Below are 18,901 nucleotides of genomic sequence, written 5' to 3' on the forward strand. Positions count from 1 at the left end.
GCCAAGAGCCGTTACTGGTCTTTTAAGCCTTATGGGAGGGGCCAATCATCTCTTGGCCCTACTCCCGAGTCGTCCTCTTTGCTGTAGCTGCTCTTGCCTTCTGGCAGCTCTTCTCATACGTGCACTAGGAACAGACTCCTCCTGTTCCTCTGCCTCTCTACTGTCAGCCTCTGGAGGCTCCAAAGTTCGTGCATCAGTCCCCGATGGCCTTGGCCCCATCTCTGCCTCCGATGCAGAGCCCTCATCCGGGCATTCTCCAGCCTCCAGGACTGGCCCATTTTCTTCCTCAGCCTCATTGTTGTCCGACTTCGCTGCCAGCTCCGCAGGCTGCTGGCGGACCACAACACCAGACTCAGAACTGTTGATTACACTGGGATTAACAGTGAAATAAAGATGATTACACTGGGATTAACAGTGGAATAAAGATGATTACACTGGGATTAACAGTGGAAGGATAAAAGAAGGTAAAATTAGATTATGTAAATAGAAAATATATAAATGGAAATAATGAATCAATTTTTATTAAGATATTGAAAGGTATTGTTTGAGAAAATTGATAGCTATAATAATTGGGTATTGTTTAAATATGTCTAACAATTGTAATAATTTGAACATTTTTTACTTAAGCAAAAAAGAAAAGAAAATTGAAATATTTGAATTAAGAACTAAGTTTAAATGTTAAATGTTAAATTGCTATATTTTTAAGATTAGAGATAAAATGTAAATTTGATAAATGTACTATGAGTTATTAACTGTTTAAGATTTTAGGTGGGTTAATAGAAGGGTAATTGTTTTGATTAAATAAATAAGAGTAAATTCTTTTTAAGATGGTATTAGTTGAATAAGTGATTTAAGATTGAGAAATAAGTGTTATGGCAAAATAGAATATAAATTTTTTTGTTAAAGATGACAAAAATTATATAAATTGATGACTGGATCAAAGCTTTGTTCTGAAAAGATGTATTTGGTATGTTTGGTTAAAAAATAAAAAAAACTTTTTACAAAAAACCCCCCAAAAAACTGTTGATTAAGCATCTAGGGCCAGCAGCCACAGAACTACTGGAAGAAAAGTTGTTTACCCGTCACAAATATACAAAGACTGAAAACAAAGAAATAACGATCAATGATTACAAATCGTCCAACGAGAAGAGGATATTTGAAAAGTAGGTATCATTTCTGGCAAGAATAACATCCAGAGTGAGAAAAAGCAGAACAGAGGCTAGCGGATCAACATAAGCTCAGACAATCTCAGAGCAAATAAAAACAAGAGCTGACAGTGGCCAAGAGCAGGAAATTTGAAGACAGAGGCAGAGGGGCTAATGCTGGCAGTGGCAAGACCAAGCCTTAAGAAAAAATGCACACAAAGCTAAAATTGAGAAGACAGCAGCAGAAGCAAATGCTGTCTTGCAAACAAGCTGGAGAAACAGTGAACTATGTAGTTGATTTACAGCAGCGGTGAAATCCACCCGGAGCTATCTGGCTTGCGCGAACTGGTAAGGCTGGCGGTGGGAGGCTCCTGCCAGGACGTCATTATGTCTCGTTTTTGACCCTCTGCACATGCTCACAAGGCACACATGTGCAGAAGAGGCGCACACACTCTCATTTCCGAACCGGTAGCAAAGGTAAATGCATTTCACCACTGATTTACAGTATTTATTTATTATTTAGCATATGGCAAAAATATTTAAAAACATCACTATTACATTCTCAATGAGCAAATATGAAACTATTTACACTATTTACCAATTCAAAGGCAGACTATTTATATAGTCAATACATGGTGGAGTTGTATGTAGAAACAGAGGTGGTATTCAGCCGGTTTGGACTGGTTCTAGTGAACCTGTAGCGGAAATTTCGAGTAGTTTGGAGAACCAGCAAATACTACCTCTGGTTGGCCCCGCCCCTTCCAGGAGTCCCCATGTGCCCCATTTTGGCTCCCACGGGGCTGCAGGGAGGCCTAGCCTGTAAGACTGGGGCACCCAATCAATCTATTTGCTGCCTCTCAGCCTCCCAGCTGATCAGCTGGGTCTTCTTTTGTTGCCCTGCATGGGAGAACGGAGCTGGAAAGCAGGTTAGTGGGGTGGAGAGGAATGGGGATTTTGCAGTATCTTTCCTCTGGAGTGGGGTAGGAATGGGGATTTTGCAGTATCCTTCCCCTGCTACACTCACCAAACCATGCCCACAAAACCGATAGTAAAATTTTTTGAATCCCACCACTGCGTAGAAAGTCTCTGGGGCTTCCCTGAAATGCGCTCAGAGACAACTCTTTCATAATATGTTGCATTGTCTGCTGTGGACAATGCCTTGAATGATGAGGAAAATGTCTCCCTGAAGATTTTAGGAATCCTACATTTGGACATCCCCTGGGCAATGACATAGAGTTGGGTAATTTTTTCACAACAGCAGCCAGACAATCTGTGATCTCCTTGCTTAAAATATATTACTATGGGATCATGCAGTTAGCTTCTGCAAGAAGATTACACAGACTGACTACAAACAGCAGCATGACAAAGTAGCAACAATGCTGCATTGGAATATTTGCATGAAATACCATTTGCCTGCAGGAAGAAATAGCGGAACCACGAAATAGACAAAGTAATAGACAATGAAAACGCTAAAGTGCTCTAGGACTTCAGAATCAAAACAGGGAAGAATGTTTCACCATCAAACAATAACATCTGTTCATTTTAAGTCCTTAAGGCAGGACTTGATAGGTGGGTAAATATGCCAAATCCCATTTAAACATCTGGCTGGCTGTGCAACAAACCGTAATAATGATAGAGAATAAAGTAAGGTGAGTGAGTTGCTCATCCAGACCGACTGTTCCTTTTAGAACTACAGAGACTAAAGAATTTAATCTAATAAACCTGGAAAATTTTTCTATATTGGATTTGCAAAAATGGCTTGTTAAAGATTTGAAGAATGTTACGAGATGGACAAAGAAAAAAAAATAAAGAGATCAAATGACCTGGATGACTGAGAATCCCCATAGACATTTTAGTTATGCACTTTGGGTTGAACAGGAGTTCGAATGGTGCAGGAGTATGAATGGATTTCCAGAAAAAATTGCAGACGATTGGAACCATTTGTGCTTCACTTTGAGATGCAGACAGCATAGACTCATCCCAAATAGCCTGCTCAACAGTGAAGGGACAAAGAGCAGAAAACATCCTGCAGAGAGCACAGCTCCAACTTCTCAATGAAAGAATAAGAACAACCATGACCTGGTGGTCTGAGAATCTCCATAGACAAAGATATCAAATGACACTATTTGACTGGACTGAGAAGTATAAGGAAGGAATATAAGGTTGGTTTATTTGATCATATTTATTTGTTGGGCGATCTTTGGTGTTCTCTGGTCTTGGTTGTCTTCTTGCGGATGTCTCATTACCAAACTAGTTAGAATATATCAGCACTGTGGTGATGATCTTACCTAGATTGGTAATGAAACACTTGAAAGAAAACAACTCAAGCTAAAAAGCACCAGGGAACCCACAGTTCAACCCTGAGCAACAAATATTCTCTTCTATAGATTTGTTATTTTCTCTGGTAACCCTTAATGGACTTTTGTTGGTACCAGGCCAGAAATGATGATAATTTATGGGTTTGTTTAAAGATAAGAGATATGGGATATGGGAAGAAAAGATAAATTATATTTTAAGAAAAAGGTGGTAAGTTATTTAAACTGTTTATTCTTGTTATGGTTTAAGGTGGGAAATCACTTCAATACATTTCTTTTATTTTTCTTTTCTATATTTTTTCTTTCTTTTCTCTTTTCTTTTTTCTTTCTTTTCTGCACCTTCTACTATTTCTTTTTATTCTCCTAGCTTTTTTAAAGCTTGTATTGATTTTTACTGTTGTAATTAGAATCTTTAATAAAAACTATTATAAAAATGAAAATTCAGGGACTAGATTCAAGCATCACACTATGGCTTATTTGTTTTGATTAAATGTGCTCTGTGAAGCTAGCCATTTGATTTGTGAATTTGTAGTATATAACATTGTGTGTTATTTGCTCACAGCTCAATAGAGTTTATTCATCAGAGTACAGTTAAACAAATTGTGGCTTAATTTGTGAACCCAGAAATGTAACAATTCACTCAGATTGTCTGCAATTTCTCCATCTTCTTTTATTACTCTTTTAAGTTCCTGGTACATAGTTATCCAGCAGCCTCTGTAGAGTTCAGTCAGAATAAAGTACACTATTAAACTAATTGCAAAAGAAACCGCTTCTAATTTAATAATGCAAGCAATGTATTGAATATTAAAAAAAATCTAAAATCTCAGAACTGGAGATTAAAGCACTGTCATTTAACATAGAATTGTGGCATATACACATGAAACTGCCAGATGTGGCAACAAAATGCCTCCGCTTTTCAACTCTGATAGAGTGAGCATTCCAGGGACATAAAATGTTCAATTTGATTTAAAACTTCCAAAGAAGTAACAGCAATGCACTTAGAGGAACTGATGAAAAATGTATACTAAAACATTTTAGATCGTTTTCTAGTAAATCAATACTGAAGCTGGTTATATCTATCTTTAAAACTCATATAAAGCCACTATAAAAACACAATAAAATTAAATGCTAGCATGTCTCATCAGTGAGGTCATTAACTGCTCTTGAGCCTAGAGGTAATTGATCTAGTTTCTCCCAGATGTTTTGGTCATCAGCTTCCATTAATCTCCAGCCATTTCCACAATATTTATTTATTTATTTATTGGTTCGAGTTATATGCCGCCCTTTTCCGGAGACTCAGGGCGGCTTACAATGTGTTAAGCAATAGCCTTCATAGTTTTGTATATACCTGCTTAGTAGGGCTTTCGCCCCCCCCCAGCGGTATTCTTTTTTATACAAAGTCAGCTTATTGCCCCCACAAACCGGGTCCTCATTTTACCTATCTCGGAAGGATGGAAGGCTGAGTCAACCTTGAGCCTGGTGAGATTTGAACTTCCAGTAATTGCAGGCAGTTGGTGTTACTTAACAGTGCTTTTGTCTGCTGCACCAGCAAGGCTCTTATGCTAAACCAAGTTTTAACCAAGTTAATATGCTAAACTTGCTTGGTGTTAAGGTCTTTTTTCATTTCTTTTTTATGGTTTAATTAAACTGTTGGGTTAGTTTAAGGTTTAAGGTATTGGGTAAACCCAGGAAGTCTGGCCACCAGGCCTAGATTTGAATTGTCAATATACTTACATTTAAATGCATACAAAGTTTCTGAAGGGGCAAGGGTCACATTATGGCCTTTTTTATGACAATTAGAAGGGTTGCGGTGACCTAGCGGTTAAGACCTAGCTGTCGACTGGAAGATTGGCAGTTCAAGACCCAAGCAACATAAGATGGTGTGAGCTCCCATTCTTGCTCCAGCTCCTAACAACCTAGAACAGGGTCGGCAACCTTAACCACTCAAAGTGCCACAAAATTCCCATTCAATTCTGGAGCTGCACGGAAGTCCAGTTCCCTCACCATAGAATCTCCTCCTAGTGTGGCGTCCTTTTTTCTCTGCCGGCCAGAAGTCTGGTTCCCCCACCATAGAGACTCCTAGCGTGGCGTCCTTTTTTCTCTACTTGTCCTAACCAAAAGCCCTATCAATTGTGGAGCCAACTGGTGACAGGATGCTGTAGCAGAGGGATGAAAGAGCCACATGCGGCTCCAGAGCCGTGGGTTGTCGACCCCTGACCTAGCAGTTTGGAAGCATGCAAATGCAAGTAGATAAATAGGTTCTACTTTGGTGGGAAGGTAACAGCGTTCTGTGTGCCTTGGTGGATACACTTGCTGCAGAGGTGGGATTCAACCGGTGGGCGAACCGGTTATTAAGATTCTGCGCAGTTCAGAACTGGCAAATCCTACAGTGGCTGGCCCCACCCCCACCCCCGTCATAAATGTGAGCCAGTTGCCAAGTGTCCAGATTTTGATTACGTGACCATGGGGAGGCTGCAACATCATAAGTCACTTTTTTCAGTGTCTTTACAACTTTGGATGGTCATTAAATGAAAGGTTTTAAATTGAGGACTACCTGGATTTGGAGATTCTCAGTCATCCAGGATATTGGGTTGACCCAAAGGTGCTATTTTTTCCAAGAAGCAACTGGACTTTCTGGTTTTTCTTTGAAGACATTTTGCTTCTCATCCAAGAAGCTTCCACCATCCAGTCATAGCTGAAGAAGCTTCTTGGATGAGAAGCGAAAGGTCTTCAAAGAGAAACCAGAAAGTCCAGTTGCCTCTTGAAAAAAAAAGCATCTTTGGGATGACTACCTGTATTATTATTTTCATACAGGCATACATTTTATAACAAAGAGTTTAGATCTTCCAAATCTGACCATTGAGAATGGATCTGAAGTCACTAGCAAGGTATCTACTTGGCATTAAAAAAGCTTTCAGATTCAACCCAGGTATATATAGGTAGGGTTATGAAAGACCTACCTCTAAGGTTGCTTCTAGATGATCATTTATTGTGATGTCAGCATGGGAATATACTCATAAGAATTCTATACAGGTAGTCCTTGACTTACAACAGTTCATTTAGTGACCGTTCGCAGTTACAACATCACTTTAAAAAAGTGACTTACAATCATTTTTTACACTTATGATTGTTGCAGCATCCCTGTGGTCATGTGATCAAAATTCAGACATTAGGCAACTGACTCACATTTATGACCTTTGCAGTGTCCGGGGATCATGTGATCCTCTTTTACGACCTTCTGACAAGCAAATTCAATGGGGAAGCCAGATTCACTTAACAGTCGTGCTGTTAACTTAACAAGAGCAGTGATTCACTTAACAACTGTGGCAAGAAAGGTCATAAAATGGGGGCAAAACCCACTTAACAAATGTCTCACTGAGCAACATAAATTTGGGGCTCAATTGTGGTCGTGTGTTGAGGACTACCTGCACAACATTATTATTAATCTGTAATTCCTACACCATCTTCCAATTCTCCCAGATTTTCTCACAGTTTTTGTTTTTCTGAAAATATGATAATAAGGACTGTATATTTTTGACATTGGATCTGAAATGTATGCAAGGTGGGGGGAGTTCTGTATACAGAAGATGAATCATATGTCAGAGATGTCTTTTGTTTCCCTGATTGCTTACCAGAGTTCCTGTTGCATAATAATTTCTTGCTCTACACTCAGCTCTTTTCCACTGAAGGATATTGAGTTCTATGTTTAATATTTGCATATTATTTGTCTGACAAATAATGCTTCTGTGAAACCTGAATTATCATATTTTGGACACATTATGCAAAGACCCAAGTTCCCTTGAGAAGTCTGTAATGTTTTGAAAGGTAGAAGGAAAGAGAAGAAAATGATGACCAGCAGCAAGGTGGGTAGCCTCGATAAGAGCATTTTGGGAGCATTATTGGAAGACCTGAAGAATGAGGTTGGAAACCGATCATGCTGTAGAAAATCTATCCATATGGTTGCTAGGAGTTGACACTGAAATGATGGCATGTAATCCATCCATCCATCCATCCATCCATCCATCCATCCATCCATCCATCCATCCACAACATATTTGACACTGATGTGATCTTTGAACTGTTAAGGCTTAAAGGACTATGTGATTTCTTAACTAGTCATGTGTATTTGTGTGTGTATGTGTGTATCAATGTTCTATGCGTATGTGGGTGCATATTTCTTTTTTTGGGGGGGGAGCAATAGTTAGGCAGCAGAAGCAGAAATTATTAAGGCCAGCCATTCTTGATTGCAAAAGCCAGATGATGGGATGACCACTAGATGGCAGCAGAAAGTCAGAGAATTCTGTAGCCCTTTGCTGTCAGTTAATGGAGAACTGAATTTTTGTACCCTAGAGCTGATAGCCACATGGTAGTGAGAGTGTCAGTCTTAAGAACTATATGGACTTTGTCAGTGTATAAGATGTATTAATGAACTGGAATAGACATGGTAATAGGTCAGCCAATGGGGACTGTTTGGTAACCCTGACGGCTCGGAGACGTGATGCCCTGGGCGTGGCTTAGGTGATTCTATAGCTTCTGTGATTATTGATTCTATGCTTCTGGATTCTGAGTTCTGGTTTCTGCTGTATGGTATTGTATATAAAGAAGTTTCTTATATAAATATAAATCCTGCTGAATTCTTTACTTGTGTGTCTGATTGTGTGTGCTGCAACAAACTCTAACAGACTTAATGTGTGTTTTATTAAGTATCTTGAAACTAATCTGATATCTGGATCAAGTTTCATATGATTCAGCTGCTACCCATTATTTAGTTATTTTTTAAAAAAATATTTAATCTGTTGTAGTATCATTACCAAGAACAAGTTTGGCTAGTGGTTAAGATACCAGGAAGAAGGTAATGGAAAACCACTTCCCAATCTCCCATGCCTGCCAAATTGGAAACAATAGTACAGATGGAAGAGAATATTTGTAGTTTAGGATTGAATCTTGGGGGTCTTTGGTGTTCTTTGGTAATGAAACATCTGCAAGGAAAACCACCAAGCTCAGAGAGCACCAAGAACTTCCACAGTATGGTTTAGTTATATGGAGGGAATAAACGAAGATCAAATCACAAAACATATTTGAACCAGGGATGCTATTCAGCAGGTTCTGACAGGTTCTGGAGAACTGGTTGCGGAAATTTTGAGCAGTTTGGAGAACCGGCAAATAGTACCTCCAGCTGGCCCCAGAGTGGGGAGGGAATGGGGATTTTGCAATATCCTTCCCCCAGGAGTGGGGAGGGAATGGGGATTTTGCAATATCCTTCCCCCAGGAGAGGGGAGGGAATGGGGATTTTGCAATATCCTTCCCCTGGAGTGGGGAGGGAATGGGGATTTTGCAATATCCTTCCCCCAGGAGTGGGGAGGGAATGGGGATTTTGCAATATCCTTCCCCCAGGAGAGGGGTGGAAATAGAGATTTTGCAGTATCCTTTCCCTGGAGTGGGGAGGGAATGGGGATTTTGCAGTATCCTTCCCCCAGGAGTGGGGAGGGAATGGGGATTTTGCAGTATCCTTCCCCCAGGAGTGGGGAAGGAATGGGGATTTTGCAATATCCTTCCCCCAGGAGATGAGTGGGAATGGGGATTTTGCAGTATCCTTCCCCCAGGAGTGGGGAGGGAATGGGGATTTTGCAATATCCTTCCCCCAGGAGTGGGGAGGGAATGGAGATTTTGCAATATCCTTCTCCTGGAGTGAGGAGGGAATGGAGATTTTGCAATATCCTTCTCCTGGAGTGGGGAGGGAATGGAGATTTTGCAGTACCCTTCCCCTGGAGTGGGGTGGGAATGGAGATTTTGCTATATCTTTCTCCTGGAGTGGGGTGGGAATGGAGATTTTGCAGTATCCTTCTCCTGCCACATCCACCAAGCCACACCACGCCCACCAAGTTACGCCCACAGAACCGGTAGTAAAAAAATTTGAACTCCACCACTGATTTGAAAGAAATGTGGATGAATTGAGTAAAAGTTGGGATTGGCTAGAACGGAGTTCTTGAAACATGAGTTGAGATATTTAAATAATGTAGATGTGATAAAGCCAAACACAATCTGCAGAGAGAGAAATGTATGGACACGTATAGAAAGATATAGTGAAGACTGTTGGAGTAAAATTAGCCAAGTTTCCATTAAATATATATATATATATCATGCCTTCTGTGCTTTGCACAACGTTATTTACCTTGGAAGAGGTCAGTGCGATGGCCTTGTATCTATTTATATTGGAGGAAGATGGAGGAAACGCGTTCTTTTTTCCTTTCATCCTCGAGGGGAGAAGGGCCAGCAGATGGCGCTGCCGTACTGCGGTATTCGGTTCCCTTCCTCCCTCTTCTATATACTTTGCCAATTGTTTGGGGACATGTCGCCACAATCAATACAAACCTCTCAACTGAGTTTATATAAATAGTGTTCAGTGTTTATTGTTTACATTTAAAATACTGTGTTCTATTGAGTTAATCATTTTGCTTCTCACTCAGGTTTGGTAGAATTTGAAATAATAACAGCCTGTCTCCGTGACAGGTTTGGCCGACCCTGTTATTTTTATACCTTTTCTATACCTTTTATTTCACTGTATGTTTTCTCCTTCTTCTTCCTGGGCTGACCACTGATATCACACAGAAGCCCCTTTTCTGTTCTGAAGCGTCCTATCTTTTCCCCCTGGCAGCACAGGCTACAAGAAAGTTCCATTCCTTAGCTTATTATTCAAACGCTACGCTTAAAAAAAAAATTAAACAGCTTAGAATAAAAAAAACAAAACAAAACCACATAGTGAAATAAAATATGGTCTTGAATGAGAACAATAAAACAATAAAAAAAGTCAGTCAGCAGAACTCTGGAAGGCAGAATTCTGTCAAAGATGTAATAAAAACAGCAGGTTTCTGATGGAAAGCTAACCCAAGTTTTCAAAAGTTTCTGTATTCTATTAATGTAATATACCAGAGGAATTTTGGTTTTGGACAGCTTAAAACTGTAATGTGGTACAATCAGATGGAGTCAGTTAGATGGAGAGCAGACAATTCTTGATCAAGAACTGAGGTTTGGAGACAGACAGTTTGACAAGGTGGCGAGGAAAGAGACAGATGAAGGAGGGAGGAAGGGAAGAATGGGGGAGGGAGAGGGAGAGGGAGATAGAAAGAGAGAGAGAAAGAGAAACTCAGTGTTACGTATTATGGTTAATCATCCATACCTGATAATTTTTCAGTTCCCCTTCAAATAATAAATAAATAATAAATATCCTGCCAGCACCATGGGATCAAGTGGCATCACTGAAGTATTTGCGCTTATGAATATCTGGCCAGGTACAGCCTCAAGCTCTTCTTATGTTGAAATTTTGTCAGGGTATTTTACGTTGGAGAGATTTCTAGTTTCATGACATCTGCTTTCCAAGATGTGGTTTCTGTTTTGGTGATATGAGTTGGGATCTCTTTCTGTAATTTGCTTGAGTTGTTGGAATAATGATGTCAGGGGAAATCACACTGAAAAAGCGAAGGGCTAATTTCCCCTTTGTGCCTTTAAAAATGAATCAGCTGGGCTCACTCAGGGTATTGTACTAATAAGGAATTCTGTGGCATATCAGAGTCATAGTACATACAAAGCACATATAACATTTTATGTAGGCCACAAGTAAGCCAATTAACTGCCTAATAACTAGGACTGCAGTTCTCCACTGGCAGTAGAAGGGGTTTGTCAGACTTTAATCTGATGCCCTAAAGATACTTTAGAACAGTGATAGTGAATTTATGGCATATGTGTCAAAAGTAACATGCCATGAAGTTTTGGGTGACATGACAGCATTCACCAACATCCAACAACAACTATTCTCCAAAGCATGGCCTATTCTCGCACAATTTTTGAAGGCTGTGGAGACCACGTAAGAATGAGTGTGCTTTCACATGGCCTCCTGAGTCTCTGAAAATTACAAAAGAATGGAATCTCCTTTCACCTGGTTTTCAGAAGCTGCAGAAGCTGAGGAAGAACATTCTCCAAAGCTACCATATTTTTTGGAGTATAAGACACTCCGGAATGTAAGACGCATCTTAGTTTTTGGGGAGGAAAATAGGGAAAAAAAACCCCTGCCTCTGGCTACCAAGTATTCATTTGGCTAGCGTCCTTAGCCTGGTCAGCTTCAGCACATTAGTTCACTGGTTGTGAGTGTGTGTGAGGCACGGAGCCCAAAAATGCAATCCATTGTCTGTGGCAATCTCTGCAGCCAGGAAGAGGATGCACGGAGGCCAACGGGGGGGGGGGGGGGCAGTGTGTCGGCGGGGCTACATTCAGAATATAAGATGCACCCAAATTTTCAGCCTCTTTTAGGGGCGGGGGAAGTGCGTCTTATACTCTGAAAAATATGGTACTTCAAGAACCAAGGCCTCAAGAAACGTGGGAAAAAATATGGGTTAGAAATGTAAAATTTACACAAGCCCAACATTTGTGAGAAAATTTTTACAAAATGTTTTATAGATGGCATCTAGATCCTAAAAAGTTAGCTTGTATGTATCCAAGTTTGCAATCCAAGTGTTGGAGATGTGAGTGTGATGATGCCACGTATTATCATATATGGTGGACATGCAAAAAAATCAAAGCATTTTGGATAAAAATATGGTGGATTACACAAAATATTCTTAAAAAGAAGATAAAGTTTACTCCACAGCTGTTCTTGCTGGGTATAATTACAGATTGTACGGTTATAGAGACTAATTTGATTTTAAATTTAATAACCGCAGCAAGACTTTTGGTGGTGCAGTATTGGAAGAAGGAAGACTTGCCTACTATTGAAGAATGGACACTAAAAGTAGTGAACTTAGCAGAGATGGCCAAAATTTCAGTGTATTTGAAGAACCATTCAAATGAAAGATATATTTTGGAATGGAGAAGATGGATTGACTATATTCAAAACAAATATTGGATTAAAAAGTTTCAAATAGTTTATGAATGAATAAAGAGATTTTAGAAAGTATTTAAACATAGTCATGTAAAAGGGGAGTTAAAAGTACAAGAGGGAGATAGGAGTCTATAGATAGTTATCATATGTTAGTATATGATTGTTAAATGCTATACCCTGTATTTTGCTCTGGGAAGTCGGGGGGGGGAGGTTGGGGGGGAGGTGGGAGGTGGGATGGGAAAACATTTGTAAAACTTTTTAAAACTTTTTAATAGAAAAAAAAAAAGAACCAAGGCCTCGTGCGACCAAGACATGGCTTTGGGTAGGCTGCACCGGGGACTGTCAATAGAAAGAAAACACTTCTTGTAGGTAAAGAAGATATTGAGACTCTGGAAAGAGTGCAGAGAAGAGCAACAAAGATGATTAGGGGGCTGGAGGCTAAAACATATGAAGAACGGTTGCAGGAACTGGGTATGTGTTATCTAGTGAAGAGAAGGAATAAGCGTGACATGATAAAAGTCTTCCAATATTTGAGGGGCTGCCACAAAGAGGGGAGGGGGGTTAACCTATTTTCCAAGGCACCAGAAGGCCAGGCAAGAAACAATGGGTGGAAACCAATCCAGGAGAGAATCAACCTGGAATTAAGGAGAAACTCCCTATCAGTGAGAACAATTAACCAGTGGAGCAATTTGCCTTCAGAAGTTGTGGGTGCTCCAACACTAGAGGCTTTTAAGAAGAGACTGGACAACCACTTGTCAGGAATAGAATAGGGTTTGGACTAGAAGACCTCCAAGGTCCCTTCCAACTCTATTATTCTGTTATTCTTCAAATTTTTGACATGCTGAACCCAAAAGGTTCAACATCACTGCTTTATACTACAATCACAGACTTAATATCGGTTAAGAATGATAACAATTGTAGTTGAATGTACCAGGAGGAGATCAAAATATAGAAAATTGGTTTGGAGAAAATGCAAGAGTCTATGTATATGCAACATGATTCCAAACAGGATAAGAATCCAGACAGGTCTTCATTTCCTACCCAGTCTGGAGGCAGCTGGTTAGCTTACGGCAGGGGTGAAATCTACTTACCTTCCCTACCGGTTCGGAGGTGTATGCGCCGCACACTTGCGTCATTCCATGTGCGCACATCACATGCATGCATGGACCCTCTGTGCATGCGCAGAGGGTAAAAGACAGGTTACTTCCTGGGTAAATCCAGGAAGTAATGACGACCGGGTGAGTGGGTGGAGCTTCACGCTGCTGTCGCTACCGGTTCCCTGAACCACCCGCTGCCATTGCAACCGGTTCGGCTGAACCGGTCCGAATCAGTAGGATTTCAGCCCTGGCTTATGGGCAGTACTAAACTTTCATTCTGCTTTGCTCTCAGTCTGGCCCTATGGCTTCTGTCCTTTCTACAGAGAGCTGAAATTCCAGTCCCTGGAGGCCATCTTTTTCTTTGGATCTTCAGGGCTGCTACACTTAGTGCTGTGGGAAACTGGGAGGGGGGTTGCATGGAGTTGGTAGAGTTATTTAGCCATAACAACATTCTTTTCTCTGAGAGTCAAGGACGTTCTGCCCTGCACCTGGAGAGGTGTGACTGGGAGGCATCTCCAGTTGGGACAGTGGGCTGATTGGACCCGGGGTGAAATGCTCCTGGTTAGGACCAGATCGCCCGATCCGGTAGTGATGGTGGTGGGTGGTTCAGAGAACCAGTAGCAAAAATCCCTGGCCCCCCATGCCCAGCTGAGCCGCGCGATCATCAGAGGCTGTTTTTTTTTACTTTTAAAAGCACTTTTTCTACAACCTCTTCGGCCGAAAAAATGCTTTTAAAAGTAAAAAAAAAAAGCCTCTGATGATCGCGTGGCTTAGCTGGGATTGTCAGAGGCTTTTAAAAGCATTTTTTTCTACAACCTCTTCAGCCGAAGAGGTTGTAGGAAAAAAAAAAAAGCTTTTAAAAGCCTCTGACAATCCCAGCTGAGTTGCCTGACCGTCAGAGGCTTTTAAAAGCATTTTTTTCTGCAACCTCTTCAGCTGAAGAGGTTGTAGAAAAAATGCTTTTAAAAGTAAAAAAAAAAAAACTAGTTTGCCACGCCCACCCAGTCACATTACCCCCCCCACCAAGCCACGCCCACAGAACCGGTAGTAACAAATTTACATTTCACCACTGGATTGGACCATGTGATGGACTTGTGGGTGCAGGGGCAGGGACTTTGACTTTCCTTTGGGTGGGGAAAACCTGGGAGCTTTCAGATTTGGGTTTTCCCAGATGTGCCAATATGACATCTCTAATAAAATGGATTTTTGAGGAATTGCCTGTCTCGGAGTCTTACTTGGTTGGGGGTGTTACTTGCAACCCTGACATCCAGGTCTTCAGAGTCCTTCTCCTGACATTGAGTTGAATGGGCTGTAAAGTGGCCCGAAGTTATTTGAGCATTTCTTTAATCAAATAGTCATTCTATAGGCTTGAACACTTTCCAGCTCTTCTGGGAGATTCTAGTAAAACCTTTACTGCGGAGAAGAAATGGGAGCCATTGGGTTTTATGAACAGAGATGATGGAACAGATATTTTCACATATCCGTTTTGTTCATTATATTTCTCTCTGGACAGTCCTTGTTTCCCACAGACTCCAGGATTCAGAAACAAGACTGTTGCTAATCAGTGGATATGATCCCAGTCAAGGCTAAGCAACGTATGTATGATAATAAGAAATTTGACAGAACATAAACATTGTAAATCCCGATACATTTAGGTTTGTTCCTCATGGCTGTCATAAAGAGTTATCCAGTAGTCGCAGAGCCAGGAAAAAGTTAAATCAATGTACTGAAGAAGCTACCGTATTTTTCAGACTATAAGACGCACTTAAATTTAGAAGAGGAAAACAACAACAAAAAAGTTTTTGGCCCCTGTGCACCCCATTTTCAGCCCTTTTGGGGGCCTTTTTTTGCCCCTTTTCAGCCTTTTTTTGGCCCATTTTCAGGGCTTTTTTTGGCCCATTTTTAAAGCTTTTTTGACCCATTTTGGAAGCTTTTTTTGGCCCGTTTTTTCCTCCTTCCCACAACAACCCTGTGAGGTGAATTGGGCTGAGAGAGTGACTAGTCCAAGGTCACCCAGTTGGCTTTCATGGCTAAGGCAGGAACTCATGGTCTCCCACTTTCTAACCTGGTGCCTTAACCACTGGACTAAACCAGGTCATTTAACTAAAATATGCCATGTTGCAACCTGACGTCATAATTCTGTGTTCTATGGTGGTAGAGAACAAATTGCGTCCTTGTCCTTCAGAGGTTTGTGGGGTGCTCTCTTACTTTCCTTCTGTTATCTTTTCCCATGCTAGAAAATTCTTTCCCTGCAAAATTAACAATATCCATATCGACAATATTCTTTTAGTCACCACATTCAATGTACTTCCGTGTCCAGAGATACCTGTGTAGAGGTTTTGAAACGTAAAATAAAATTTATATGAATGTTAGATTTGTTATTTTTATTAGCTGATTTTATAGCATTTCTGTCATTTAAGTTTTATAGTAATATCACATTTTAAAAAATGAATATATACTACTATAGTAGTATATTACCTTTGGCAAGGAATGAACAGAATAGAAAATGTAAAAATGCATAAATAAGAGTGTCTTTTCAGAAGAAAGTAAATCTACAAAGGACAGCAAGGCCTGAAAATTAGAAATGCAAATATGTGAATTTTTTTGACACTCATTTTTTAATATATATACCAGACACACACATCTTTTGAATAAGCATTCACTATAGCTCAGCATTTGTTTCTGGGATGGCATAAATAAAATATCCATTTTTCTACTCTGAAATGTATTTATGGATTTTTAAGACTGCTTTAATTTTAACGCTATAAGAAATTTACAAATTGGTCTTTCTCATCTTTGAATCATAATAAGATCTGCAATTTTTTAAATTTTCTAAGTACCTTGAAATAGCTGGTTTTTTTAAAGAACAGAAGAATATATTTAAAATTTAGACTACCTCTTTCAAACCCAGCTACATGCATGTTTTAAACAAACTAATCTGAAACCTAGGTGAAATGTTAATATATATACCGTGTTTCCCCAAAAATAAGATCCTGTCTAATATTTTTTGAACCCCAAAATAAGCACTTGGCCTTATTTTTGGGGAGGTCTTATTATTTTGGGGTGCATGAAGCAAGATGGGGCTCCTCTTGCCATCTTACCTGATTTCCAGCTCTGTCTCCCTAATCCTAACCAGAAGAAATGGCGAGGACATTTAAATATTTTTGGGGAGGGCTGATTTTCAGGAAGGGTTTATTTTTTTTGGGGGGGGGGTTATTTTAGCACATGCACTCAAAAGTCTGATTGGGCTTATTATCAGGGGATGTCTTATTTTCAGGGAAACAGGGTATATTGATAGTCCATGTATGCTATACTGTGGGAAGTACACCCAAAAGGACAGTGCCAGAAACCTCACAGCACCAGAAACCTCAGAAAACAGTGCCAAAGAAACTCAAGCCAGCCCTTCTCCCTTTAAGAAAACTAAGAAGCACCAGATGAAAGAAAAAACTTAGAGCAGTCCTGCTAACAGAGCTGACAATAGAAACACTTAAGTAGAGCCATTAAGATAAGGAGAATCAGGCTAAAAATAACTCACCAAGGCAAAACCAGAACTCCCTTTTTCCTGCTCCCTGACAAGATTAACCCCCAGGATAGGAAAGACAAAGGTCCTGGGACAGGATTAACCCATTAAGATAGGAAGACAGGATCCAGGACAGTCACTTTAGAGGCACACAAATAAACCTATCAAGCAGCAGGAGCTTCAAAGGGGAATTAAGCATAAAAGGCTCAGATTCACCCCCCTAACCTGCTTGCAAGCCAGGAACATTCCACCTGTGTGTCTATCTTTCTTGCCTTCCTGAATTAAAGAACCCTGCTTTCTGGCAGCTGGCTTCTGTGTCATTTCTTCTCAGCATCGGTGACTGCTTCCCAGCTGGGAACGAACTTGGGAAATTTTATTCCAACAATACCAAACCCTAAATAACAAACAAACAAATAAATAAATATAGAAACTTATTGGGACTAAATTTCCCAGAATGCCTAGTCAGGCTTTCCGGAAGTTTGAGTCCTAAATATATCTGGAAAGAAACAAGTGGGGAAAAGCTGAGAGATTTAGAGCTCTGCATTTTACAGTTCCTCAACTTGAACGAAATTTCTTTTCTATAACCTTTTTGAGCCAGATTTCAAAATTATGCACATAAGGCAAGTGCACAAAGAGTAAGTACGATATAACACAAAATAATATATAGACTTTTAAAACTGTCTCCTTCATTTGTGGTGAAAATAAATTCTAGATCTTGTTTATAAATGTACACAAAGCTACAACAAGGTATACCCAGAGGTACTTTAACATGCTATTCTGTTATATAGCTATTTGTAATGGCAGAGAAAGCCATAGATAACATTCCTTAAAGATTTTCCGGGAATCTTCTGTGTTTGTCCTCACAGAATAAGCTTTGTCCAGATCAATGAATCCTCCATCAACTCACATCAACACATCTAAATGATCTGATTGAAGATGATCCTGCAATTTGCCTTATTGAAAAATAAGGCCCAGGGGGGAAAGTAGATAGCTCAGGAAAAGAAAAATAGTAATTAAAAAGTTTGTTAAGTTTCAAAACAGTAGCCATTTGTGTACTGCGTAAATATCACAGTCATTGTATTATTTCAGCAATATTGGTAACATAAAGAATAGAAGCTATTGGCGCACAAGACGGTGGAAACAAGTTTTTTCTTTAAAAAAAATAAGAGTTGATAGTTGTGCTGCATGCATGTGCATTCTGATTGCTTTTACCTTGTGTAGAATAGAACAGAACAGAACAGAACAGAATAGAACAGAACAGAACAGAACAGAATTCTTTATTAGCCAAGTGTGATTGGACACACAAGGAATTTGTCTTGGGGTAGTGGTGGGTTCCAACCGGCATTACCACCAGTTATCTTCGTGCAAGTGCTTTGTGCACGATCGCCATGTGCATGCTTGCTTCTCTCACACGTGCGCCGAACTTGCGCTCCGTGTAAGCGCATTATGGTTTCTGCCCAGCTGAGGTGTGGCAATCCACTCTGCCGCGCCTATCAGCTGGGTTAAAAAAGAAGAAATAAAGCTAGGAATAACGCGGGGGCGGGCGTGAGGGCCCAGCTCCCAAACAAAGAGAACCGGTTCGGTGATGTCACATTGTCGCCGCTACCGGCTCGGCTGAACCGGGCCAAACCAGGAGCAACCCACCACTGTTTTGGTGCATATGCTCTCAGTATACATAAAAGAAAATATACGTTCATCAAGAATCATAAGGTACAACACTTAATGATAGTCATAGGGTACAAATAAACAATCAGGAAATAATATCAATATAAATCGTAAGGATACAAGCAACAAAATTACAGTCATACAGTCATAAGTGGAAGGAGATGGGTGGTGGGAACGATGAGAAGATTAATAGTAATGCAGACTTAGTAAATAGTTTGACAGTGTTGAGGGAATTATTTGTTTAGCAGAGTGATGGCATTCGGGAATATATGTATATATGTACAGTG

This window comes from Pantherophis guttatus, chromosome 1 (assembly GCF_059756535.1).
Source record: "Pantherophis guttatus breed Tessera chromosome 1, ASM5975653v1, whole genome shotgun sequence".
Taxonomy (NCBI): Eukaryota; Metazoa; Chordata; class Lepidosauria; order Squamata; family Colubridae; genus Pantherophis; species Pantherophis guttatus.